Source organism: Mirounga angustirostris, unplaced genomic scaffold, assembly GCF_029215605.1.
Source record: "Mirounga angustirostris isolate CCGP_5_RB_7025 unplaced genomic scaffold, mMirAng1.0.hap1 SCAF_1, whole genome shotgun sequence".
Lineage (NCBI taxonomy): Eukaryota > Metazoa > Chordata > Mammalia > Carnivora > Phocidae > Mirounga > Mirounga angustirostris.
Genome location: NW_026991709.1, coordinates 9,328 through 37,308, shown reverse-complemented (window position 1 = coordinate 37,308; position 27,981 = coordinate 9,328). Strand labels below are relative to the sequence as shown.

At 46.2% G+C, this 27,981-nt stretch overlaps 1 pseudogene; it reads left to right on the top strand.

Annotated features, from left to right (window-relative positions):
• The first annotated feature begins 7,597 nt into the window (after window positions 1-7,597).
• Window positions 7,598-27,334, top strand: LOC135362400 (histo-blood group ABO system transferase 2-like; annotated as a pseudogene).
• The last annotated feature ends 647 nt before the right edge of the window (window positions 27,335-27,981 follow it).

Sequence of the window (27,981 nt, the reverse complement as noted above, 5' to 3'; positions counted from 1 at the left end):
GAAGTTTTCCTTCCATTTCTATTTTTTGGAACAGTTTCAGAAGAATAGGTATTAATTCTTCTTGAAATGTTTGGTAGAATTCCCCTGGGAAGCCATCTGGCCCTGGGCTTTTGTTTTTTGGGAGATTTTTGATGACTGCTTCAATTTCCTTAGTGGTTATAGGTCGATTCAGGTTTTCTATTTCTTCCTGGTTCAGTTTTGGTAGTTGATACATCTCTAGGAATGCATCCATTTCTTCCAGGTTATCGAATTTGCCGGCATAGGGTTGCTCATAATATGTTCTTATAATTGTTTGTATTTCTTTGGTGTTGGTTGTGATCTCTCCTCTTTCATTCATGATTTTGTTGATTTGGGTCATTTCTCTTCTCTTTTTGATAAGTCTGGCCAGGGGTTTATCAATCTTGTTAATTCTTTCAAAGAACCAGCTCCTAGTTTCATTGATCTGTTCTACTGTTCTTTTAGTTTCTATTTCATTGATTTCTGCTCTGATCTTTATTATTTCTCTTCTCCTGCTGGGTTTAGGCTTTATTTGCTGTTCTTTCTCCAGCTCCTTTAGGTGTAGGGTTAGGTTGTGTACTTGAGACCTTTCTTGTTTCTTGAGAAAGGCTTGTATTGCTATATACTTTCCTCTTAGGACTGCCTTTGCTGCATCCCAAAGATTTTGAACAGTTGTGTTTTCATTTTCATTGGTTTCCATGAATTTTTTTAATTCTTCTTTAATTTCCTGGTGGACCCATTCATTCTTCAGTAGGATGCTCTTTAGCCTCCATGTATTTGAGTTCTTTCCGACTTTCCTCTTGTGATTGAGTTCTAGTTTCAAAGCATTGTGGTCTGAAAATAGGCAGGGAATGATCCCAATCTTTTGGTACCGGTTGAGACCCGATTTATGACCTAGGATGTGATCTATTCTGGAGAATGTTCCATGGGCACACGAGAAGAATGTGTATTCCGTTGTTTTGGGATGGAAAGTTCTGAATATGTCTGTGAAGTCCATTTGGTCCAGTGTGTCATTTAAAGTCTTTATTTCCTTGTTGATCTTTTGCTTAGACGATCTGTCCATTTCAGTGAGGGGGGTGTTAAAGTCCCCCACTATTATCGTATTGTTGTCGATGTGTTTCTTTGCTTTTCTTATTAATTGCCTTATATAATTGGCTGCTCCCATGTTAGGGGCATAGATATTTACAATTGTTAGATCTTCTTGTTGGATAGATCCTTTAAGTAGGATATAATGTCCTTCCTCATCTCTTATTACAGTCTTTGGTTTAAAATCTAATTTGTCTGATATAAGGATTGCCACCCCAGCTTTCTTTTGGTGTCCATTAGCATGGTAAATTGTTTTCCATCCCCTCACTTTCAATCTGGGGGTGTCTTTGGTTCTAAAATGAGTCTCTTGCAGACAGCATATCGATGGGTCTTGTTTTTGAATCCAGTCTGATAGCCTGTGTCTTTTGATTGGGGCATTTAGCCCATTTACATTCAAGGTAACTATTGAAAGATAGGATTTTAGTGCCATTGTATTGCCTGTAAGGTGACTGTTACTGTATATTGTCTGTGTTCCTTTCTGGTCTATGTTGCTTTCAGGCTCTCTCTTTGCTTAGAGGACCCCTTTCAATATTTCTTGTAGGGCTGGTTTTGTGTTTGCAAAATCCTTTCGTTTTTGTTTGTCCTGGAAGCTTTTTCTCTCTCCTTCTATTTTCAATGACAGCCTAGCTGGATATAGTATTCTTGGCTGCCTATTTTTCTCATTTAGTGCTCTGAATATATCCGGCCAGTCCTTTCTTGCCTGCCAGGTCTCTGTGGATAGGTCTGTTGCCAATCTAATGTTTCTACCATTGTAGGTTCCAGATCTCTTGTCCCGAGCTGCTTTCAGGATTTTCTCTTTGTCTCTGAGACTCACAAGTTTTACTATTAGATGTCAGGGTGTTGACCTATTTTTATTGATTTTGAGAGGGGTTCTCTGTGCTTCCTGGATTTTGGTGCCTGTTTCCTTCCCCAAATTAGGGAAATTCTTTGCTATAATTTGCTCCATTATACCTTCTGCCCCTCTCTCTCTTTCTTCTTCTTCTGGGATCCCAATTATTCTAATGTTGTTTCGTCTTATCGTATCGCCTATCTTTCGAATTCTGCCCTCGTGATCCAGTAGTTGTTTATCTCTCTTTTTCTCAGCTTCTTTATTTTCCATCATTTGGTCTTCTATATTACTGATTCTCTCTTCTGCCTCATTTATCCTAGCAGTTAGCGCCCCCATTTTTGATTGCACCTCATTAATAGCCTTTTTGATTTCTACTTGGTTAGATTTTAGTTCTTTTACTTCTCCAGAAAGGGTTTCTCTAATAACTTCCATATTTTTTTCAAGCCCAGCTAGTATCTTTAAAGTGATGATTCTGAACTCTAGATCTGACATCGTACTAATGTCCGTATTGAGTAGGTCCCTGGCAGTCGGTACTACCTCTTGTTCTTTTTGTTGAGGTGATTTTCTCCATCTTGTCATTTTGTGCAGAGGAGAATAGATTAATGAGCGAACAAAATGCTAGCAGAGTTACAATGTCCCCAGAAAATATACTCTAAACAAATCAGAAAAGACCTGAAGCAGTGGAAAAAGAAATGGAAAGAGAGAAAAAAGAAAAAGAAAAAAAAAAAAAGAAAAAGATAAAGATAAAAACAAACAAAAACAAACAACACAAAACAACAAGAACAACAACAAAACCAGAATGTGATCAAATATGATCAGGCTGGTATATATATCAGTGCCACACACTAGCTTTGGGGTGTATTTTGGTCTTTTAGAAGAAAGTGCCTCCCAAAATTTTAAAGAAAGAAAAACTTATATATGTACAAAAATAAGTGTTGATATGATGAAGGGATGGAATATGACTGTAAAGATGGAAATTATAAAAAATTTTATAAAAGGAATTGATAAGAAGTTGTTTGAAAAAGGAAGAGAGGATTTAAAAAAAGAAAAAAGAAAAAAAAGGGAGAGAATGTGATCAGGCAGGGGAATAGAAAACACCATATACTAGAGATTTAGGGTATATTTTAATCTGTTAGAAGAAACTATCTCAAAATTTTAAAGAGAGAACAACTTATATATATATGCCAAAAATAGGGGTAACTACTATGAAGGGATAGACTATGACTCTAAAAATGAAAAATAAAAAAAATTTTTTTTAAAGGGATTGATAAGATGTTGGTTGAAAAAGGGAAAAAGAGAAATTCAAAAAAAACAAAAGAAAAAAAGACAGTTAAAAAAAATTAACTTTGAAAGACTAAAGAATCATGGTAAAAAAGCCATGAATTCTATGTGCAGTATTCCCCTAGCGCTGGAGTTCTGCCATTCTCATTGATCGGTAAACTTGGTCTTGGCTGGCTGTTCTCGCTGATCTTCTGGGGAGGGGCGTGGTGCCGTGGTTTCCAAATGTCTCTGCCGGAGGCGGAATTGCCTCGCCCTTGCCCCCTCCCGGCTAAGTAATCTGCTCGCGTTTGCTCTCCGGGGCTTTTGTTCCCTGCGAGCTTTCCGTACAGCTTTGGAGGTGGAGAGTGAAAATGGCGGCCTCCCAATCTCCGCCCCGGAGGAGCCGAGAACTCGGGGCCCCGCTCCTCAGTGAGCCCCCAGAGAAAAGCCGTCAGTCACTCCCATCTCCCCAGTCTCCGGCCGCACTCCGTGCTCACCCGTCCTGTGACCGCGCGTTTCTATCTCTGGCACCCGACCGTGTGTGGAGTCTCCAAACCCAGCAGATCCCTGCGGTGCGCTCCCGCGCGGCTCCTCCCAGGGAAGGAAGGTGAGTCTCCCTGGATCTGCCGCTTGTTGGGTCCCTGCTGGAGGAGCAGTGGCCCGACTGTGCCGCGGATCACGGTTTATGGCCACCCCGAGCTGAGAGCCCGCGCCTGGGCTCCGCCTCTGCAGCCGGCTTCCCTGCGCTGATCCCTGGGAGCTCTGCCACACTCAGGCACTCCCGGTCTTTCTGTGACCCCGAGGGTCCTGAGACCACACTGTCCCGGAGGGTTCCATCCCCCACTTAGCCACCAGAGTGACGTCCCTCGGCGGAGCAGACTTTTAAAAGTTCCGACTTTGTGCTCCGTGGCTCTATCACTTGCCAGAAGTGGCCGACGGAGGCCCCTCCCCCGCCATCTAGCCTCCCGAATATCACCTCGGATTCACTTCTCTGCACGTCCTACCTTCCAGAAAGTGGTCACTTTTCTGTTCAGAGAGTTGTTGCTCTTCTTTTCTTCGATCTCCTGTTGAGTTTGTAGGTGTTCAGAATGGCTTGGTCCCTATCCAGCTGAATTCCTGAGAGGAGACGAAATCCAGGTCTCCTACTCCTCCGCCATCTTGTTCCGCCCCAGGCCTTGAATCTTCATAGGGTTTCCCTCCCACTCTTGGGAGTACATTTGTTGTACCAATATCAGCAACATATTCACCAATTCTGGCTCACCCTGCTTGAATAATTATATGTCATCAATATGATGGAACCAAGTGAGGTTTTGTGGAATGTCCAGAAGGCCCATGTCCAGGGGGTGCTGGAGCTGCCTCCTATTGTTTCATGAAAGGAGCACCTGGGTGGCTCAGTGGGTTAAGCATCTGCCTTCAGCTCAGATCATGATCCCAGGGTCCTGGGATGGGTCCCCTCGTTGGGCTCCCTGCTCAGTGGTGAGTCTGCTTCTCCCTCTCCCTCTGCCACTCCGTCCCCACCTCCCCACCTCCCCATGCTCTCTCTCTCTCTCAAATAAATAAATAAAATCTTTGAAAAAAAATATCATGAGAGCTGTTAGATTTTCAGGCATTTTGCAAACCAGTTGTTAAATACAGCTATTAAAAATAAGTCATTATAAATTTATAAGTTATATTAAAAGCAGAGATAATATTTAAAACTGATCATTTCCTCGCTATTTTACTATATTCTGTGATTTTTTTAACTTTTATTTGCATGTATTTTATGCAGAATTTACTACCAGGCCATAAACTTTTGTTTCTTCAGTTTCTTCTGGGATATCTTTTTCTTCTGTGCAACCTCCCCTTCTGGTTTAGGAACAATCTGCTCTTTTTCAGTAAGGATCATCTCAATGTGGCAGGGATAGCTCACGTGTGGGTGAATCCGACCATGAACCCGGTAAGTTCTGTGTCGCATCTTGGGGGTTTTGTTCACCTGGATGTGCTCAATGGCCAGAGAATCTACATCTAAACCCTTAAGCTCAGCATTACTCTCTTCATTTTTAAGCATGTGCAGTAAAAATCAGCACTCTTTTTGGGCCACCAGCCCCGTGTCCAGCCCCACTGTTTGGCCAGGGCACACCTCCCAACTCCACCATTGTAGCCAGGGAGTGGTGCACGCTGCTTTTGCAATGTGACATCCTTCAGATACTTGGTGGCTTTCCAGATATGCATATTTTTGATGGCCTGGGCAGTTTCAGGTGTGTTCCTAAAGTGAACACAAAGATTCGAACCTCTTGATTGGCATGATTTTGTAGGGTTATCTGGGTCAAGTGAATAGTGAAATATTTCCAGAGATCACCTCAGGCTGCTTATGGGAAGAGCTATATTTTATGCTAAACTGTGCTTATTGACATCTATTGTGTCTGTATGATTAAAAAAAAATACTATGATATACTGCGTGGGGGTGTGTTATCATGTACAGCTCTCCAAATCTGCATTTTCAGTAAAGTCACGCTGGCAGGTTAAAATTGGGTATGGTAGAAATATTCCCTCTACAGAAATCAGCAAATAGGACAGACCACACTTTTCTGCCTGTAGTACCAGCACACGCTGTCCACGTCCCTTTGGACCACGTTATGATGCCAGAGTTATGATACAGTAACATAAACATACAGTTTTACACACACCGTGTAGATGCAAACTGCTTCTCGTCCTCCATCCTGATAGTATTTGAAAACACATTCACCAGTACCCAAGAGCCATGTAACCGAGCCCCAAATCATGTTAATCAGGCATGAAAGCTGTAGTTAGGACAACTACCTGGTTGCGTTTCTGGTGGCTCATTGTCTTCTTCCAGGATCTGGTCGGGTGTTTGTAGTGACCAGAGTGGTCAATGAAGTGGACAGGATAGGAACAACCACCCCCTGCATCAATCTGCACCATTTCCTTTGGATTGTGATATTGCTCTGGACTTAGTGTCTTTGTGGAGAAGGGAGTACAGATTCGGGACTCCCCCTCAGCATCCTCCTACCATATCACTTACTCCACTGGCCCAAGAACCAATGTGGGGATTCTGCCAAACACCAGGTGTATGCATTCCAATTACACATTCAGGAACTATAGAAATGACTACCAGGTAGGTCCATGGACCTCACAGAGCCACTGTGATTTGGACCAGGGCCAGGGTGCCATTGATTAGCTGACCCCATGAGCCCCTACTGCAATGGAGGACAGGCATGTTAATGACTCAGCTATGTTGTATGAGCCTTAGTCTGTTCCAGCCCTAAGGTTTTGTAATTCTGTGCTGTTGCAGTCAGGTCCAACTCAGACAGAAGTCGATGGAACAGAAGGAAGTTGAGTACTTTAAAAAATGGGATCCTACATGATTGGATCAGAGGCTTGGGGGAATATCTAGAAGCCTGGGGGAGTCTCTGGAGTGGTAGGGAGGAGACTACCTTGTTATTCCTGACAGAAAGAAGCAGTGGGGGACCTCTTTACCTACCATAGGGATAGCAAATGCTGGCATGGTTCCTCTAGATAGTCCCCTGCCTCTGTACAACAATCAGGGACTAATTGTCTGTGGACTGTGGGACCCTAAGGTCTTAATAAAATTAATGAGCTTTGTCTCCATAGGATGGGAGTTATGCAATCCCTCCCTCTAGCATCAGATCAACCCTTCTAATCCCTGTGCCCCTGAAAGAACCTACCTTCTCCCCAGCCCGAGGGCAAATGCTGTTCACAAGCAGGAGCCTCTGACCTCTGGGGCCTCACCTTCCCTGCAGGGACGTGGTGCGCTGAGGTTGGCGTGCAGCCCCTGCAACCAGCCCACTTAGGTTCAAATATCAGCTCTCGTGCTCACTGACTGTACTGTCTGAGACAAGGGATTTAATCTTTCTCTGCTTCAGATTCTCTGCATCAAAGGGAGAGGGTGCACAGAGTTGTTGTGTGGGTGATCAGAGGCTTGCTGGTAAGTGTTTGGCAACCAGTTTGGTTGGGGGAAATACAGCCCCCGATTGAAGGGCTAGCCAAGTTCTGTGGCGTAAATATTCCTACAATGGCTGGTCCAAGCTACCAATAGTTTAATTCTCTCTCACAAAAGTCCCCAAAATTTAACAGTCAGGAGCTAGTATGAGCCAACTCCAGCACATCCCATGTCCATGTGCCTAGAGAAGTGTTGATTCTGCAACAGATAAATACAAAGACTTCTAAGGGATGGAGACTTCTAAGGGATTCACCTCAATCAAGCATGTTAATTAATGACAATAACAGCATTATCTGGAGGCAAAAGTTCTAGGACTCAGTGGTTGGAAGTAAGGACCACAAATCAGCCAAACATCATCATCAGGACCCTACTTCCCTTCTACTATGGGTGTGGAGACTGTTCAGGCATACTGTACGAGGTGTAGGAGTCTCAGGATCTACACTGAGAATCCACTGGTTGAGGCCATGGCCCTGGCTGGTGAGAGAGCTCATGTCCCCAGTCTCAGAAGTAGTTGGTGGCCTCATCTCTCTGGGCTAAGGGATGGCCAGTGCCTCTATAAACATCCAGAAAGAGTGGGAAAAGGCTAGACAGGAAAGGATCATCTAAGTTTTGTGCCCTGCTAAGGCCTCAGTCTCCCCTTTTGCAATAACCGATAATTCATACTTCACAGGATTTGTTTGTGAATGTAATGAAATAATGTACTTTGAACTTTAAAGTGTTATTATTTTTATTCCATTTGTAGAAGAAGAGTGAAGAAACTAGAGTGGGGGTGGAATTGAGTGCCCAGTGCTCTTGGATGTTACCTCTGGAGTTTCTGCTGAGTCTTCGAGGTGCCCTTCTCCTTTCAGGTAACCTGGATGGGGAGGACCATGATGCAGAGCGAACAGTGGAGGATGCTTCCCTCCTAAAGTTCATGCTGGGCACCTTCCCAGGGTGTCTGACTGTCCAGCTGATCTTAAAGCGCTGGGCTAACCAGTTGGAGATCTGTGCCCTGGTCCTGAGGGCACAGAAGTTCTACTTCCTGGTGGGCTACAGTGAGACTCTGCTGTCCCACTTTTACAAATGTCCCGTCCATCTGCACCTCCAGACTGTGCCCTCCAAGGTCATGTATACATACATCTAAGACAGTCACCTTTTCTGCATCAGGCTCTAGCCTGCGAAGGACAGAACCATGTGGAAAGAAGTGAAGTAGAAATGGGGAAATACATCACCTCACTGTCTCAAGGATTCCTTTTCAAAGCTGCTGTTGAATAAATAGACCTTCCGTGTTGTCTTGTCTCTTGGTTTGTCTTTCCTCCTTAGAGAAGAGAACTAGAGTAGGGTTTCTTTGAGGATGCGCCAAGGCTCCCCAAAAGGTTGCCAGTTGTTTGAGGTTTGGGTAATAGCTACAGTGCACTGAGTCTCTTGTCACTTTACCAGGAACTCTACCTGGAGTTCTTTGTTTTTTCTCAAAGTGGAAGAATCCATTTTTGGTCATTATAAAATAATCAACATTAATTTTTAAAAATTTTAAATAGTTTGGACATGTGTCAAGTCAACCATGAACGTTTCTTGTAATTTTTCCACAGAGAACTACTGTGAACAGTTTCTTTTATTTCCAGATGTACTTTTTCCCTCTAGAAATACCTTAATGGATACTCATTGCTTAATAAATAAGCTTTCAATTGAACACCTACTGTAGGCCACAGATTCTTCTGAGTGCTTGGAATCCAACAATGGACAAAACATTCTGTTCCAAGATCCCTGCCTTCGTGACACTTGTATCCCCATGGAGGTCGGCAGGGAGGGTTAGGCAGCACTGAGGACTCCAAACAGGTGAGCTCAGTGCAGGAGAGCATTTCAGGAGGTGGCATCTGCAAAAGCTGCATGTGGTGCTGGGTGGTGGGGAAGGGATTGCTGACCAACTTCACTGTGACACTTGACCCTCACCTTGACCATGACCCTGTTACACTTAACCCTGAACCTCAACCTCACACACCCTAATTCCAACTCTGAACTTGACTTATTACCCTGACTCTGATTCTACCCTAAGGTTTACCCTCATTCTAACAGTAATGCTCTCCCTAATCCTACCCACAACTTGACCTTCATTCAACCTCACTCTTACCTGAGGGTCTCACCCGGACCCTCCCCTGATCATGTCTGACTCTGATACTGATGTTGACTACATCCCTCACATAACCCTGATTTTCAGTAAGAACTTTACGCTGAAAATATCCTAATGCTATCTGACCCTTACCACGACCCTGATTGTGACCTTATCCTAACTCTAATCCTGAGGCTTGCTTTGACTCTGACCATAATCCTCACCCAGACTCTCATCATGACCTTGACCATAAAACTGACAGTCATCTAAATTTGACCCTAGCCCTGATCTTCTTTTATTGATAAACCAGACTCTGATTTTGACTCCAAAATGCAACCGTCACCCAGACTCTGTTCCTTACACAGATCTGAGCCTACTCTTAACCCTGGTCTTGACCCTGATTCTAACACTCAACAACCCTGGATTGATGTGACTGATTGTCATTCAGGCCCTGAGACACCCTCACACCTTGCTGACAAAACTCAACCTTAACCTGACCCTTGTGACCTTCACTCTGTCACCGACCCTTATCCTGGACTTCATGTGACTTTAACCCTCACCCTCTTCTTGATTCTCACCCTAACACTGATCTTGACCCTTCCACTAACAGTGATCTGACTGAACCTCAGCTGGACTTGATTATGTTCCTGACCCTCGTGATCCTGATCCACCCACATACTGATCATGAAACTTCACTTAACCCTGACCTTGACCCTGAACCTTATTCAAATCCTTAACTGACACAGGCCCTTATCCTATCCTCGACTGTGACCCTGATGCACAACCTTGCTTTGATATTCACCCTATAGACTTACCCAGATCTTGACCCTGATCCATTATTTTAACTGAAATATATTTGACATATAACATTGTATAAATTTAAGGTGTACATGTTGATACATTTATGTATCTTAATACATTATATATCATGGAATGATTGCAACAATTAGCACCTCTATCATATTACATAATTATCCTGTCTTTTTAGTCATTAGAATAATTAAGTTCTAGGTTCCTAGCAAGTTTGTTAATTATAATACAATATTGTTGTCTGTGCTCACTGTTCATCATAAATTTGTACCGTTAGGCAACATCTGCCCAGTCCTCTCCACTCCCCAACCCCTGGTAACCACCATTTTGCTCTGTTTTTGTGAGTTTGGGTTTTTTAGATTACACTTATAAGTGATGTCCTACAGTATTTGTCTTTCTCTGTCTGAATTATTTTGCTTAGCATAATTTCCACAAGGTCCACCATGTTGTTGTAAATGGCAGGATGTCCTCTTTTCTCATGGCTGTCTAATATTCCATTGTATTTATATACCACATCTTCTTTATCCATTCACTTACGGGCTATTGTGAACAACACTGCGGTAAACATAGGAGTGCATATCTCTCTTAAAAACCCTGTTTTTATTTCCTTTGTGTGTATACCTAGAAGTGGAATCACACTGCATCATTGTTGGGTCTATTTTTAATTTTTGAGAAGGCTTCATATTGTTTTCCATTGTGGTTGAATCAATGTACATGCATACCAGCATGAAAGAGTTCCCTTTTCTCCAGACCCTAGCCAGCAATTTTTATCTCTTGTCTTCTTGATAATAGGCCTTTTGACAGGTGTGAGTGATATCTCATTGTGGTTTTGATTTGCATTTCCCTGATGATGAGTGATGTGGAGCATCTTTTCATGTGTCTGTTGGCCATTGGGATGGTTCTTTGGAGAAAGGTCTCGTTCCAACCATTTTTCAGTCAGATTGTTTTTGATTTTGAGTTGTATGAGTTCTTTATATATTTTCAGTAATAACTCCTTATCCAGGGTGCCTGGGTGGCTCAGTCGTTAAGCGTCTGCCTTTGGCTCAGGTCACGATCCCATGGTCCTGGGGTCGAGCCCTGCATCAGGCTCCCTGCTCTGTGGGAAGCCTGCTTCTCCCTCTCCCACTCCCCCTTCTCGTGTTCCCTCTCTTGCTGTGTCTGTCTCTGTCAAATAAATATATAAAATCTTAAAAAAAAAAAACACAACTCCTTATCCAATGTATGTCTTGCAAAAATTTTCTTCCATTCTGTAGAATGGTTTTTTGTCTTGTTAATGGTTCCTTTTGCTGTACAGAAGGTTTTAAGTTTCCTGGAGCCCTATTTGTTCATTTTCACTTTTGTCTTTGGTGCTGGTGGTGTCATATTCAAGGAATCATTGCCAAAAGCAACATTAAGGAGCTTCTTCCCTATATTTACTTCTAGGAGTTTTATAGTACCAGGTCCTTCTGTTTCAGTCTTTAATCTATTTGAGTGAATTTTTGTGACTGGTGGGTCTAATTTCATTGCATGTACTCATCCAGTTTTCCCCACCTCACTTGTTGACAGGCTGTCCTTTCCCCATTGTGTGTTCTTGGCTTCTTTGTTGAATAATTTTTTGACTGTATAAGCAGGGGTTCACTTCTGTGCCTTCTGTTCCATTGGTCTATGTGTCTATTTTTGTCTGTCTATGCAGTAACATACTGTTTTTATTCCTGAAGCTTTGTAGTGTAATTTGAAGTCAGGAAGTGTGATATCTCTGGTTTTGTTCTTTTTTCTTCAAGAAGGACATTTTAACAATATAAATTTTTCTGATCCATGAACAGAGTATGTCTTTCCATTTGTTTGTCTTTCCATTTCTTTGATTTCTTTTAACAAAGTCTTATAGTTCACTGTATAGGACTTTCGCATCCTTGGTTAAATTTATTCCTAATATTGTATTGTTTTTGATGCTATTGTTAATGGGGTAGTTTTCTTTATTTCTTTTTCAGATGTTTCATTCTTAATGTATAGGAACATAAACGATTTCTGTAAGTTGATTCTGTATCCTGCAACTTGACTGACCTCTAACAGCCTTTTAGATTTTCTATAGACCGAATCATATTATCTGTAAACAGTGACATATTCACTTCTTCCTTCCTGATTTGGATGCCTGTTATTTCTTTGTCCTAATTGCTTTAGCAAGGACTTCTAATACCAAACTGAATAAGAGTGGTGTGTGTGGGCATCCACGTCTTGTTCCTGCTTCTTGACGAAGGGCTTTCAATTTTCAACAGCAAGTCTAATGTTAGCCATGGGCTCATAACGTATGGCCTCTAATATATTGAAGTATGTTCCTTTTATACCTGATATGCTGAGGGTTTTTACGAAATAATGTATTTTGTCAAGTGGTTTTTCTGCATCTCTTCAGATGATCATGTGATTTTTTCCCTTTCATTTTATTAATGTGATGGATCACATTTATTGATTTGTGTATGTTTAATGATCCTTGCATTCCAGGGATAACATTTTTATATGTTCTTGAATTCAGTTTGGTAATATGTTGTTGAGAGTTTTTGCATCTGGATTCATCAGAGATATTGGTCTGTAGGTTTCTTTGCTTGTGGAGTCCTTCTGTGGCTTTGGTATCAGGGCAATGCCAGCCTCGCAAGGTGATTTTGGAAGTATTCCCTCCTCCTCAATGTTTTGGAAGAGTTTGAGAAGAATTGGTGTTAATTCTTCTTTGACTGTCTGGTAGAATCTCTAGTGAAGCTGTCTGGTCCTGAGGGAGGTTTCTGTGTTGGAAGGTTTTTGATTCCTGATTCAATTTCTTTAGTCACTGTTGGTTTGTTCAGATTTTTTATTTTGTCCTGATTCAGTTTGTAGGTTGCTTGTTTCTAGGAATGGATCTGTTTCTTCTAAGTTATCTGAGTTTTTGGCTTGTAATTGTTTAGTCTCACAATCCAGTTTTTCTGCAGTCTCGGTTGTAATGTCTTTCTCTTTTCTTTTTCAAAAGTATTTTATTTACTTATTTGAGAGAGAGAGAGAGCACAAGCGGGGGAGGAACAGAAGGAGAGGGAGAGAGACAAGCAGACTCTGTGCTGAGCAGGGAGCCTGATGTGGGGCTTGATCCCATGACCCTTCCCCAGTCATAGCAAGTCAGGGTGGGGCAGGCTCATCAACTTCCTTGGATCTGCAACCCCCTTCACGGTCCTGTCCATCTACTTTCTGATGCACAGGTGCATGGAAATCTGGGCGTCCTGGTGTGATGAGCAGAGGCACTTTTGTTTGATTATGAATGTCGCAGTAGTTGTACATAAAAGGGGAGAGGAAAAAAGGGAAGACTCTTGCAGCCACCATGCTGATGTCACACTGGGCCCTGATCCTGACCCTACACTCACCCTATCCTTGGTCCTGAACGTGACCCTTAACCTTGGTTGACCTTCACCATGTTACTGACCTTGCAGTGTACCCTTAACCTGATTCTGAATCTGGCATTCTCCATGATACCAACCCAGAATTGACCCTTACCTTCACTCTGACTCTGATCTTGACTTTGACCTGGAACCCTCTCTCACCCTGAACCTGAATTGGACCCAACTGTCACAGTAATCTGGATCCTAATATTCAAAATGAGTCATAATTTGACATTCACTCTGACCATTTACTAAAACTGACCCTGACAGTAGCCCTAAAGCACTGATTATGACCCTGACCCTGCTCACCCTGATTCTTATCTTCACACTAATCTTGACATTTGGGGTGACCTTGACCCTCATCCCCACCCTGACCCTGCACCTAACCTCAGTAGTATTCTGACACTAACCCTCTGTCAGTATGTGGGTTTCCCACCAACCATATCTTTGCAGACAAACTGTGAGATGGCCTATGGGTCGGGATTCCATTGACCTCACAAAGTCTCATTATAACCAGTGTAAGAGGTTTCTGTGACACTGACATGACCTTTGTTCCCAGAATATGCCACATGAAGAGCCACATGAGAGCCTGGGGGTCCAGAAAAGTTAAATGGGTTATTGTGGCTCTAGCTAAAGCCACTCTGGGGGATCATGCTGGAGGCCATCTCTGATCTTAGTCTGGCTCTGTCACCGATTTTCAATACAATTTAGGTGAGTCACTTAATCTGAACTTCAGGCTCATCATTTCTAAAATTAGGAAACGTTTTTAGATTCATTTATTCATTCAAGAACTATGTAATGAACTCCTATTAAGTGCTAGGCAGTCTCCAAGACTGATTCTATCTCAGGAATTCTTACTCCCACCCCCCCCCACTCACACTGCTTTCCCCCATTTGACACAATGGCTGTTCCATGGGAATTCCCTAGGTCAACATTGGACTAGCAAGTATATTCAGGGTGTGCCCTCACGCCATTTGATGTGGCTGAGGGGCCATGAGGAATTCCGAACCGAAACCCAAGGTTTTGGCTTATTTGCCTTGTGCTGTCTTACCTGCACGAAAACAGCAGGGCCTGGATCAGGCCTTCAGTGCAACAGCTGCAGGATGAGGACCTAGTGAGGACCTTGCCCAGGACACTAGCCCCATGACACCGTGAGGGTATTCCTAGTCCCCAGTTAAGTCATGCAGTGCAACAAGTGATTATACATCAGGGTGGATGATGCAAAGTACAGTGCACTGAGAACATGACAAAAACGTTTAAATGACAGAATAGTATGTAGGTAAACATACTATATACTATGTAAGTGAAGGGAAAAACAACGGGGTCAGAAAGAGGAATGGGAGTTCCCAGAAGTGGGCTGGAGTAGTCAGGGTGTGGGGGGTGTCTCATGGAGGAAGTGACCAGGAGACCTGTCACTGGTTACAACAATGCAGCATCAGGGTTTGAGCTCTGCCCGACCCACGACCCCCAGGGGCATTGGGGGCATTCTAGCTCCAGAGGACCTACAGGCTGCAAATCAGCCTGAGCCTAGCCTCTGTGGTATGTCTTCTTTGCTCCCGGGTGTGGCTCTTTCTCTGCCTCTTGAGGCTGTTGATTCTCATTTTGTTTTCCTCTGAGCTGCACTCTTTTGTGTGGGTTCACTACTGTTAGTTGACACAAATTCCTTGTGAAAATAAGTGGAGTATAAATCATACTTGTTTCCTAATTAGATCTGAACATATTCAATAGTCACAGCCTTTTCCCAGGCCCTTGGGTCTTCATCTGCTCGCCAACTCCGAGATTTTTAAAAACATCTTATATTTTTAACAGTTTCAAAGAATTAGTTTGTTTTTTAAAAAGTTCAGCAAAGTCACACTTTTAATAATCTATAGAATGATCTGTGAACATTGAATGAGCAAGGTTTTACAGGATGAAGGAAGAATTGGCTTTGTGGCCGGGTTTGCCCTACTCTTTACTCACTGTTGCCCCCGTGTGGCCGCTCTCCACATAGCACGTGGCAGAATATGTTCCAATCTGTCAAATTCGAGGGAGAAGAAGATGGAATAGGTTGGTCCCTGGATCCCCTAGCTTCTAAAAACCACCATATAATTTATAAGCCATATTCTAAATCGAGTATATCTTAACTAGATATTAGGGTTAGGTTCAGGGTCAAGGTGCATACATTAATTATAGACAGCTTTTTGTATGTCAGTCATACCTCCATAAAGTGTTTTTAAGAATATAGTCACCCAAAGCACTGAGCACCTTTCCTGTCACAGTAAATATGTAACTAAACTTATTTATTGTTTAACCTTAGCTGAGGACCGGGAGCTGGTCCTACAGGTACTTGGCAGGTAACATCTGTGGCCAGCTGCCCATCTCTTCCCCCGACACCCACACCCAGCTCAGCACATCCTCTGCTCTGCTCAAGGGCAGCCCAGAGAGACCAGGTCCAGGTGTGGCTCCCTCCTGTCAGGCATGGCTTCCTTCCAACAGGTAGAGAAGGTGGCCAGCTCACAGACACATGACATCTTCTTTTGGTTACTTGCTATCTTCCTCCCCTTTTTGTCACTCTGGTCCTTAAACTTCCACTCCTGTGGGAACCTGGGTTTGCAGGTTTCTGTTGACATTTCAAAGTGTGCAGATCTGTGTTGACTTTTCCCTTTCCTTGGGTCAGATATAAAGGCAGGAAAAGTCATCAGACTGCGAAAGCAACAAAAATAAATCTCAAGTGTGCTCTGTGCGCCGTACCTCAGACTTTAAAGAAATGGCAAACTACATACCTCATGTTATACTCATCCAGCTTTGGGGAGTCAGAAAAGCATGCAAAATAAAATTGTACGGAAAGAAATCTCTTTTGTAGTGACCGCCCCCCCCCCCCGCCCTGTCATTTCCTGTCTGGCCAATGCCCAGTCACACTGACACGTGTAGCCACGCAAGGACACAACTGTGATCAACCTCCTGGAGCATTCCTGGTCCCCCTGCCCCTGCTCTGGCCAACCCTGCACACCCCAGTCCTCCTGAGCGTCCTCTGTAGTGGCACTTGTCACTCCATGTTGTCATTTGTTGTCTCTCGTTCTGTCCTTTCTGCTACGAGTAGATCTCTCTCACAGCTGCCTGGCTGGATGACAGGTAAGTAATTGGTTTCGGGATCTTTTGTCCTGGAACCATAGGCATCCTTCAAAACCCTGATGGGCAGGGTGAGTCTCTGTCCCTCTGTGTGCCCCCAGCCGCGGTGGAGCATAGGGCCCAGGACAAGGGATTTGAGAATCTTCCCAGACGAAGTTTGTTCTATGAAGGTGGATTCCTTCTGATGTCATTAGGTAACCACATAACGTGGCCGTCACTGTGAGACAGAAAGCACGCTACTGTATTGTGTTCTACTCGCATACCGTGGCTAACAAAGAGTCAACACACGCTCACACTCACACGTTCACACTTACACCTCCGTTTCTGAGCATCAGTACCATGTAAACTACAGTGAATTCACACTGGGCAGCAGACATGTAGATGTGCCATTAAAGGTATAAATAGAGGAGGATGGATATGCAGTTCTGGCTAAAACAATGGAAGTCCTTGCCTGTGGGGGTAAAGAAATTAGTCCTTACCGAGAAAGTGCTACGTTCTAGTCAAAGGAGTGACATGATAATATTACCTTTTAGAACAGGGATCGGCACAGACTCTTCTGTAAAGTCTTCTGTAAAGATTTTCTGTTAGGCGTTGCGATCCACGTGGTCTCTCTGACGATGACTCCACTCTTGCATTGTGGCTTGAAAGCAGCCACAGACCGTCCATAGCTCATGTTCCAGCCACACTTAATTTACAGAATACAGGGGGAGGTCACATTGGCCCATGGGTGGTAGTTTCCCACACCCCAGATTTGCAACCTGATGGACGGTGGGGGAGAGGGCTCTTATTCTGAAATGGCAACGTGGGCGTACACTGGGATCTATCCTGCCTGACCCTGCCCCTAAACTTGAAAGGAAAGATGATAGCGAGACTGACCAACAGTTAAGGCCGCAGGAACTCCCCCGCATTTATCTGAATGCCTCGAGCTTCCCACGAGATGTTTGTCAGTGGTTGAAGTACACGTAGGTATTGTTTGGCTGAGTATGTCCCCATTGCCTGGCGGGTACATCTTGCAGGTTATATACCTAGCAGACGGTCATCTTGTTCAGGCCAAGACCGTGAGCACATTTATGGTTCTTGTGAGTCAGTGGAGGACCTAGCATGTGTGGGCTTCAGGACGAGTTCGATTCAGCCCTCAGCAATGTTATCGAGCCCCTGGCTTCCTGGGCCCTCTGTGGGGCTGGCACTGGCCTCGCCTAGGCCACTTCTGCAGTCCTGATGGAAAAGCCCCCGGCCTGGGTGGTCCACCCCATGCTTTGCTCTGCAGGCCGAGACCCGAGTTTCCTGCCACCTCACTGGCTGGGACCAGGTCACATGCCTATGGATGAACCAATCCCTGGAGCCAGGGAGTGGGGCCGTGGAGACTGGTAGAGGTTGTTAGGTCCTCTGTTGTAACGACTTTTCTAATTGCCATGGTGGCAACGTCTTCTGTGATGCATCTGTTGATAAAATGAGTGTTGATTTCTGGTAGTGAGTGGGTCCAAGGTGCTGGCTTAGTACCTAGCACCTCAGTCCCGGCACCTCAGTTCTACTCTACTATGCTGCAGACACAATGGCTGAGAATGAGCAAAGCTGATGGAAACTGGTCTGGAATGCACAAGGTAAGGGTGTGTGTGTGCGGGGGGCATGGGGATTGGGGATAATAGCTCTGGCCAACCTGTATCTCCAATTTACCTAGGTTCAAGAAGGAGAGAGAAATCCGTGGTGTTTCACCGTCAATAATTTTGCAGATGAAGAATATGACTTTTGTATGGAGTATGACAAGACTTGTTCAAAGTATTTTCCAGTTGGTACAGAAGTTGGGGAGAGCGGCGGCACCCTCTATCTGCTAGGATAGGTGCGAGAGGCTGAGTGCTCTCAAGAAGGTGTCTGGCTTTCGCAGGGCTCACTGTGAGCCTGCACACAGGACCGACGAGGACAGTTAAAGGTTTTGTTCTAAGGGTGGCGTATTGGAAGAATGTGGCGCACCTTGTAATCCTGGGAAGAAGACAGATCTGGAGTCCACTGTGGAGTGACTTCGTGAGAGTGGTGGTGATCTGCAGCATCTGGCTAACGAGATGTCTGTCTTTTATTAAGTTATGGGTGTAGTTTCTGTGCCTTTGTCCTCACGGCTGGGATTTCCAAGGAGTGGGATTTTTTTACATCACTGTAACAGTTGGTCCCCTGGGGGGGTGGGCAAGTACTGTTCGGCTGCTGAGAAGTGTGTCTCTAGCGGTTGGAGTGTGTATTACAAGTCTATAGGTAAATAGTGGGGTGGTTACAGTGGTTGGCAGGCTATTGTTATTGACGATTTTTATGGGTGGATTCCATAGGATGAGATGTTAGATCTTAAGGATAGGGGTCCTCATTAAGTGCCCATAAAGAGTGCTTTTTCTGAGTTTAATAGTAGATATATTTTTATTAGTTCTAATAGCCCTCCTTGTTCTTGGAATTCCAATGAGCAGTGCATTACCATGTTGTCTGCATTGTATCCGTGTGTTGATGAGGATTTGGGGAGAGTGGAAAATGTTGGCAATGCCCTCCACATATTGTCCACTGGAACATCCAAATAATAAAATTTTATTTCTGACAACAAAATAGGAAGTATCCTCCTGTGATTCTTAGTTTAAACCAGGGGAGGGGGCCCTCTTTTGGTACTGGTAATGAGTACCATAGTCCTTCCTAGGGAACATTATCAGATTCTATCGGGAACTTGGTCTTTGTTGTTGTGGAAGAATCAGGAGTCGACAAATTATTTGTCTCCTTTTTCATTTTCTATGGACATTTCCACAATATTTGGTTTCACACCTCTACCACTGTGAAATCATCCCAAAATTTGGCACCAGCTCACCCTTCTATGCAGAGGGCATGTTTGAACCAAGAAAAAAAAAAACAAAAAAACAAATAGCATCTGGGTGACTGGGAAACTCTAGGGTCAGAATGCTGTTGGTAGGCAGTTACTGTGACCCTAAATTCTGAACAAGCTCCTGACACCAGACTAAATAGATTTCAGATTTAGAAACTTCAGATAGAAATTTTGTGTCCATGATGACAACTGAAGAACATGTGTAATCCCTAAACCTAATGCTAACCCCTAACTTTAACCCTAAAACCTAATGTGACCCTAAACACCAAACTGGAACCCTGAATCCCAAACCTGAAATTGAACCCCACACCAGAACTCTGAACCAAGTCCTGAATCCAAGCCCTGAACCATGAACCCAAACCCTGAACCCGAACTCTGAGTCATGAGCCCTGAACCCAAACCCCAGCAAGAACCCAAACCCCAAATTTGACCTTGAACTTTATCCCCTAAGCCCTAAGTCTTAAACCCTAAATCATAAGCCTAAAGCCCTAAACTCTAACTCTAACCAGTACCCTCACCCTCACCCAAAACCCTCACCCTCACCCTGATCCTAAACCCAAACCCTGACCTAGAACTCTGAGCCAAACCTGAACCCAGACCCAAACCCTTAACCACACTTTGTTTATGCATTCGCCACTGATGGACATTTGCATGGTTTCTACCTTTTGATTATTGTGAACATTGTTCAGGTTGCGGGCTAGGGTTAGGGTCCTGGGTGAGGGTCAGGACCAGGCTTGAGATCAAGTTTGGGTCAGAGTCATGTTCAGTCAGGGCCAGGGTCATGTTCAATGGCACTGTTTGGGTCAGGGAGTGTTGTCCTTCCATATTGTTTCCAATTAATTGTTCCTTAGCTATTTTTGGAGAAGTTGGGGGGATATTGGGCTCCATTCAGCTGGAATTTTCAGAATTTAATGGCTTTCGCTGGACCCAGGGAGCGAGCAGGTGCTTCCACTGAACGCTGAGCTCACCTTGTCCTGCACTGCGTCCCCCGCCTGCAGAGGGCGCACGACCCCAGCTCCGGCCCAGAGCCTGGCCTGCGCAGCCGCTGGGACAGGAGCCGGACCTCAGAACCTGATGTCCGCGCTGACAGGAGCCGGGCCTCCTCAGGACCCGCTGCGGAGGCTTCTGGAGGACGTGGGGCGGCGTCCGCGCTGACAGGAGCCCGGCCTCCTCAGGACTCGCTGTGGAAGCTTCGGGAGGACATGGGTCCACGTCCATACCCACAGGACCCGCTGCGGAGGCTTCTAGAGGACGTGGGGCCGCGTCCACAAGGACAGGAGCCCGGCCTCCTCAGGACTCGCTGTGGAAGCTTCTAGAGGACACGGGGCGGTGTCCACGCTGACAGGAGCCCGGCCTCCTCAGGACCCGCTCTGGAGGACGTGGGGCGGCGTCCACAAGGACAGGAGCGGGGCCTCCTCAGGACCCGCTGCGGAGGCTTCTGGAGGACGTGGGGCGGCGTCCATGCTGACAGGAGGGTGGCCTCCTCAGGACCTGCTGCGGAGGCTTCTGGAGGACGTGGGGCGGCGTCCACGCTGACAGGAGCCCGGCCTCCTCAGGACTCGCTGCGGAGGCTTCTGGAGGACGTGGGGCGGTGTCCACGCTGACAGGAGCCCGGCCTCCTCAGGACTCGCTGTGGAAGCTTCGGGAGGACATGGGTCCACGTCCATACCCACAGGACCCGCTGCGGAGGCTTCTAGAGGACATGGGGCGGCGTCCACAAGGACAGGAGCGGGGCCTCCTCAGGACCTGCGGTGGGAGGAGAAGGTGAGGAGAAGCCGTCTGAGGGGGACTGCTGAGGGGGCCCGCGCTCACGGGACCCAGCGGAGGAAGGGCGGGCGCACAGACCTGGGGGTTTCCGTGGCTTCGTGTGCGGTGCTGCGCGCGGGGCTGTCGGGCCTCCGCTCTCGGGACTCGGACCTGCCCCGGCGGCCCACGCGTCTGTGTTTATGCGCGCCCCATTCGGTTCCGGGGGCTCCTCCGGCAGTCTGCGGTCGGGGGCGGCCTCCCGCCGCGGTGCTCGTGCTCCCCCGGCCTCGGCCCTGCGGGGTCCTCCCCGCGTCCACACCCGCTTCAGGGCTGTTGGTTCGGTGTCTGTGAAGACCCGGCTGGAAGTTGGGTAGCGAGGGCGCGGACTCCGTAGACGGCTTTGGGCAGAGTAGACATTTTCACAGTGCCGGTTCTTCCGTGAGCTCAGAGTGTCTCCCCGTCTCCGTGTGTCTCCCTCGATGCCTGTCATCAGTGTCTCACGTGTGTGTGTGTGTGTGTGTGTGTGTGTGTGTGTGTGTGTGTGAGAGAACAGGCCTGTCACCTGGTCAGTATTTCAGGAGAAGGTGGGGGAGAGTAGATATTTTCACAGTGTCCGCTCTTCCGTTAGCACAGGGTGTCTTTCCGTCTCCGTGTGTCTCCCTCGATGCCTGTCATCAGGGTGTCAGAGAACAGGTCTGTCACCTCCTTGGTTAAATGGATTCCAGGGTATAGTGTTCTTTCTGATGCAGGTGTAAATGCATTGTTCTCTGTACTTCTGATAGTTTGTTATGAGCACATAGAAATGCAATTGATTTTTGTATGTTGGTTTTGTTTCTTGCAAATTTATCGAATTTATTAGTTCTGTTAATCTTAAACTAAAACTGCCAGTTATTTTACCAGCAAAATGGGTTTATTTGGGAATAGCAGAGACTTGCAATCCGGGACAAGCAAGCTACGGCCACATCACAGGCAAGTGCAAGAAAGAAAGGAGAGAGGGCGCCTGGGGGGCTCAGCTGGTTAAGCGACTGCCTTCGGCTCCGGTCATGATCCTGGAGTCCCAGGATCGAGTCCCGCATCGGGCTCCCTGCTCAGCAAGGAGTCTGCTTCTCCCTCTGCCCTCCTCCGCCTCATGCTCTCTCTGTCTCTCATTCTCTCTGTCTCAAATAAATAAATAAAATCTTAAAAAAAAAAAAAAAGAAAGGAGAGAAACATTATTTCTTGGGAAGGTGGGGGAAGTTGGGAGGGTTGTTTTGAAGGAAAGTCCACTGGAGAAAAGCAGGGCTTCAGGTGATGGAGGGTTGTCACCTGCTGAGCTGCAGGGGTGGTGGGTTTCTTGGAGGAGGTGAAACCTACATCTTCCCCTCTGCAGCCTGTAACTGATGAGTCTCTCCTGTGGAGGGTTCTAATGTTGGGTCTGTAACTGACAGTTGTTCCTGTAACGACCCTGAGTGGCAGGCTCTCCCCTCCAGCCTCCCCTTCTGGCGTCCCCAGTCCACTTTCCTGAGGCTTCCCTTCATGCATTTTCACAGTTCTAACCAGTTTTTGGTGGAGCACTGTGGAAAATTGGAATTCCAAATCCCACTGCTTCTACTGCACCCAAGACACAGGGGCCACCGACCTAATCCTCCCACGAGTGTCTTGCTACCATGTAGCCTCCTACAAGGGCGAGTGGCCTCTCCACGGTGGGTGACCTGGATCTGGGTACGGCTTGGCCTCCATCACAAAGTTTGATGTCGTCTCTGCTTCTGTGACCTGGTGCTGACATGGTTGTTTGGAAGAGTAGTTGAGTCTGAGGTGATTTCAAAGTGCAGTAAACCTGTCACAGCAGCACAAATACGCTTTATCTCCACACTCAGACCCCCAGCTTTCGTCTCCTTACCACATTTACCACTTCACACGGAGTGATTCAGTGTGTTTTACCCCAAACAGGGACACTCTCCTGCAAAACCACCACATAACCCTAAATGAGGAAATCATTACGGTTTCCACATTTTAACCCAGACCACAGACCCACTTCAACTGTCGCCACCTGCGCCACAGTCTGAAGTGTCTTGCTTCATTCTGATCCAGTTTTCTTTTTCTGGAACTGCTCCGAGACTTTCCCTTATTTGCACAACCCTGATGGATTTAAGGAGCACAGATGGCTCTAATCTGAGTGGCCTTTTCTGTCTGGCTTCTGTCATTTGGGCTGTTTTCAGTGTCCATCTATGTTGTGACATGGTTCAGTCCTTCATTCACCTTTTCACTGTGACTAAACATAAATAACATTTACCACCCCAAACATTTTAGGTACACAGTTCTCTGGCCTTAGCTGAGTTCCCACAGTTGTACATCATTCTCCAGAACTTTTTCATTCTCCCCAAGGGAGACTCTGTATGCATTAAACACCCAACTCCCCATGACCCTTCTTGAGAAGGGTCTATCCAAGTCCTTTGTCCATTTTAAAAATTGGGTTGTCTTTTTGTTGAGGAGTTTTAAAAGCTCTTTACATATTCTGGACAACAGATTCTTAGTAGATATATAATGTGCAAATATTTCCTTCCTTCTGGGGGCTGTCTTTTCACATTCAGGATAGTAACTTCTGATGTACAAAGATTTTTTTTACATTTTTTTTTTAAAGCGAGGGAGAGAGAGTGTGTGAGGGAGAGGGAGAGAGACTCTCAAACAGGCCCTACACTCAGCATGGAGCCTGACATGGGGCTTGATCTCATGGCCCTGAGATCATGATCTGAGCCAAAATTAAGAGCCAGACACTTAACTTACTGAGCCACCCAGGTGCCCCGAAAAGATTTTTAATTTTGAGGATATTATTTTATCTATTTTTTTTCTTTTTTTATGCTTTGGGGTCACGTCTAAAAGCACTGGTAAATCCAAGGTTATGAAGATTTATCCCTATTTATTTCTTCTAGAGTTTATAATTTTACCTCTTACATTTAAGCGTTTACTTATTTTGAGCTAATGTTTATATGTGGTATGAGGTAAGGGTCCAGTTTCATTTCTCTGCACATGGATAACCAATTGTCTCCCAATGTAATGTTGTCGACCCTTGTCAAAATTCAGTGGACCATAGGTGAAGGGGTTTAATTCTGGGCTCTCAGTTCAATCCCACTGATCTGTATGCATACCTTTTTTAAAAAATATATTTATTTAAAAAATTTTGTAATTTAAAATCATTTAATTAACATATAGTGTATTATTTGTTTCAGGGTGTATGCATACCTTTACGACAGTATCACAACGTTTTATTTACTGTTGCTTTGTATTAAGATTTGAACTTTGGAACCTTTGATTTTCTTTTTCAAGATTGTTCTGGCTATCTTGTGGTCCCTTGAAATTCCATATGACTGTTAGGATTAGCTTGTGCATTTGTTCCCAAAGGCCTTTGTGAATTTTCTTGGGAACACATTGAATTTCCACATTGCATTGTGTACTATTGCCATCTTATCAATAGTATGTCTTTTCATCACCATGGGGTGTCCTCAGAGTTATTTAGGTTTCCCTTACTTTCTTTCAGCAATGTTTTGTAACTTTCAGTGTACAAGACTCACATCTTTATTACATCTATTCCTAAGTATTTGGTCAATGTTGATGTTCCCTGAAATGGAATTGTTTTCTTAACATCCTTTTTGGATGATTCATTGCTAGTATATACAAATAAGAGAGATTTTTGTGTATTGATATATTGTCCTGTAACTTTGCTGAAATAGGTAACTGGATGCAATCATTTTTTTTTGTTGTTGTTGTTGAATCTTTAGGAAGCTCTCTATATAAGATGATGTCATCTCTGGTCTTTGAATAGACCTAGTTCTACTGTTTCCTTTCACATGTGGATGCCTTATATCTTGCCTTATTGTTCTGGGTAGAACTTTCAGTACAGTACTGAACAATGAGTGAAAGGCAGCATGATGGACTTGTTTGTGATTTCAGAGTAGAGCTGTTAGTCCTCAAAATTAAGCATGATGTTTGATTAGGGTTAGGGTTAGGGGTTAGGGTTAAGGGTTAGGGGTTAGGGTTAAGGTCTCCCTGTCCTCTGCTGTATAGAGACCATTCTCCTCTGGTAACCAGATTGATCATTTCAGAACATAACCTTTGAGCCTCTCTGCGATCCGCTCCCCACCTGTCTGTACTCTCCAGTCTCACCTCTCCCACTGCAGCCCCCCTCTGTGGGCCACCAAGCTGTGTGGTTGTCCCACATGTGCCTTGGGCCTGACTCTAATCCTTTACATTCTCTGTGCCCTCTGCCAGGAGCACTCTTCTCTCCCCTTGCATCATGTCTGGCTTGTTCCCCCATTGGCTGGGCCTCTACTTGCCCCCTGGTGACCTGACTCATGTCTGCTGGGTGTATGGGCTCGTCCCCTATTTAAATGTAGTATCCACCTTCCCTGTGTGAGCGATTTACTAACCTGCGAGGTATGGGGTAGGCACAGGGAAGTAGTCTTAGTGCCTGTGTAAAAATGTCAGTCTCAGGGCGCCTGGGTGGCTCAGTCATTAAGCGTCTGCCTTTGGCTCAGGTCGTGATCCCAGGGGCCTGGGATTAAGTCCCATGTCAGGCTCCCTGCTCAGCGGGGAGCCTGCTTCTCCCTCTCCCCCTCCCCCTCCTTGTGTTCCCTCTCTAGCTGTCTCTTTCTCTGTCAAATAAATAAAATCTTAAAAAAAATCGGTCTCAGAGGGGCTCACCACACTTGCTGACAATGGGGGAGCTGCTGTCCCCACAGTGAGGGGCAGGTAGTCCCCTCAAAGGGGGACCAGCCATGTGAGGCAGTTGGACAAGACTTCCAATGTTTTGGGGCCAGGGAGATGTAGACCTGGACCCAGAAGCTCACACCCTTGGATTCAAGGCTGGGGCCTAAGCAAGCCCCCTTTTTCCAGGGGTCATCTTTCCCCTTCCCTGCCCATGGGCTGAACCTGATTCCTGATCTGGGGAGTTCGAGGGTGACCCCTCCTAGGAATACCAGTGGTTTACTGATGGACCTTGTCAGCCAGAGGCCCAGTAGCCTTCAAGGGAGGACCCTATAGGGGGTGGAGACAGCTCTGGTGGGGACCAGCGACAGCCCACTCAAAGTAAAGTGGGGCAGCTGGCCGGCCCTGCTGATTCTACCCAGTCTGTAGGACATAGAAACACGGGCTGTGCCCAAAGGTGCTCAACTCATGGCAGGTGGGGACAGAACCTGCAGGGGGGCAGCTAGGGGAGGGCACCTGCAGGGTTTGCCCAGGAGCTCAGCATAGGGGGAGTGTTCCTGGCTCCAGCATGCTGACTGTGCGGCTGCATGGGTTTCCAGCCTCCCAAGCCTCAGGCTCCCCTTTGTAAGATGGGGCACTGATGGCCCCCATCTCTGGGAGCAGAAGGTAGGGAGGTCCTGCCGGCAGATTCACTCAGGACAGGTCAGGAGGTGGCTGTTGCTTAAAGCAGCCCAGGGCCTGTCCCCATGAAGAAGGTGCACACGTCCATGACACCCAGCTCTGGGGTCCTGCTGCCAGCATCTGGCAGTGACCCTCTTCCTGCCCTGTCCCCTGCCCCTGTGGATACGGGGTCTTCCTGGAGCTGTTCCTGCAGAATCACTTCATGGTGGACACAGGGTCATCTACTATGTCTTCGCCGACCAGCTGGTTGCTGTGTCCCGTGTGCCCCTCCAGGAGCACTGAAGGGTGGTGGTTCTTGAGGTCCGCGGTGCCCCACACTGGCAGGATGTGTCCATGCAGCACACGGCGATCATGAGCTGCTTCTATGAGGAGTGCTTCCTCTATGAGGTGGATGACATGGTGTGCGGGGATGTGGACATGAAGTTCTGTGACAACGTGGGCATGGAGATCCTGTCCCCCTTCTTTGGCACCCTGCACCCCGGTTTCTACTGGGTGGCCCGTGAGGACTTAAGGTATGAGCGCTGGTCCCAGTCCCAGACCCACATCCCCAAGGACCAGGGTGACTTCTACTACATGGGGGCCTTTTTTGGGGGGTTGTGGCAGAGGTTCACCGACTGACCTCAGCCTGTCACCAGGTGATGGTGGTCAACTGGGCCAATGGGATTGAGGCCATGTGGTACGATAAGAGCCACCTGAACAGGTACCTGCTGGACCACAAGCCCACCAAGGTGCTGTCCCTGGAGGACCTGCGGGACCCACAGCTATTGGGCTGGCCCTGGAGGACCTGTGTGCAGCTGCTGGGCTGGCCCCGGGTCATGAAGAAGCTGAGATTTGGGCCATGCCCAAGAATCACCTGGACACCCGGAACTCATGAGGGGCTGTCCCCGTCTCCAGCAGGGGGTGCTGACTTCAGCGGAGCCATCAGAGCAGGTTCCTACTTCTGTCCCCTCGAGGGACACTGTGGAGTCCAGTACTGTCTGCACGGGCACGTCCAGTGCCCCAGCCGCACCTGCTCACAGGAGGCCTGCCTGGGGATACAGCGTCCTCTCTTTGCGTTCACTACATTTTCTTCACTTCTGGGTCATTTGCAGCTGTGAACGGCTCCAGTTTTATGTCAGATGTTTTTCTGTGTCAATGCTGAGCAACCATTTTTAAAAAGAACAATCGAGGGAAAAGGTTTTCTCTCTGGTTCTAAACAGACACCGCCTGGTGGGGCTGGGACAGCCCTGTAGCAGCCATGGAGCCAGAACGGGTCCTGGCTGGGTCTTCCCTCCCAGTCCTTGCACCTTGCCATGGCCATGGGGCTTCAGGGTCAGGGTTGCACCGAGCCACCTCTCAGAACCCCGGTGCCCTCACTGCCAGAGGCCTTGGCCGTGACCGCTAGCTCAGCCTCCAGGAGCATGGAGCCCTCTGGGTTATTTCCATTTCCTGCCGTGGATTTATTTTTTATTTATTAATTTTATTTAATTTTTTAAATTTAAATTCATTAGCCAACATATAGTACATCAGTAGATTTTGATG